A 672-nucleotide genomic window follows, 5' to 3' on the forward strand; every position below is an offset into this window, starting at 1 on the left:
GATGGTCTCTCTGAACTATCCAAGATGTCTTTGGATAGCTCTGCTGGAGGATCTTCATTTGAAGAAGACGCCTACAGAAGCTCAAGAGCTAATTGAAATGGTTGCAAATAACCAATTCATGTACACTTCTGAAAGGAATCCTGTGAACAATGGGACTATCAGAAGACGGAGTTCTTGAGATTGATGCTCTGAATGCCATTCTGGCTCAGAACAAGATATTGACTCAACAAGTCAATTTGATCTCTCAGAGTCTGTCTGGAATGCAAAATGCACCAAGCAGTACTAGGATGCTTCATCTGAAGAAGAAGCCTATGATCCTGAGAACCCTTCAATGGAAGAGGTGAATTACCTAGGAGAACCCTATGGAAACACCTATAATTCTTCATGAGAAATCACCCAAATTTCTCATGGAAGAATCAAGAGAGACCTCAACAAGGTTTTAATAACAATAATGGTGGAAGAACAGGTTTAGCAATGGCAAGCCTTTTCCATCATCTTCTCAGCAACAGACAGAGAATTCTAAGCAGAACCCCTCTGACTTAGCAACTATGGTCTCTGATCTAATCAAAACCACTCAAGTTTCATGACTAAAACACGGTCCTCCTTAGGAATTTGGAGGCACAATGGGACAGCTAAGCAAGAAAGTTACTAACTCCCTCCTAGTACTCTCCC

Source organism: Arachis stenosperma, chromosome 5, assembly GCF_014773155.1.
Source record: "Arachis stenosperma cultivar V10309 chromosome 5, arast.V10309.gnm1.PFL2, whole genome shotgun sequence".
Taxonomy (NCBI): Eukaryota; Viridiplantae; Streptophyta; class Magnoliopsida; order Fabales; family Fabaceae; genus Arachis; species Arachis stenosperma.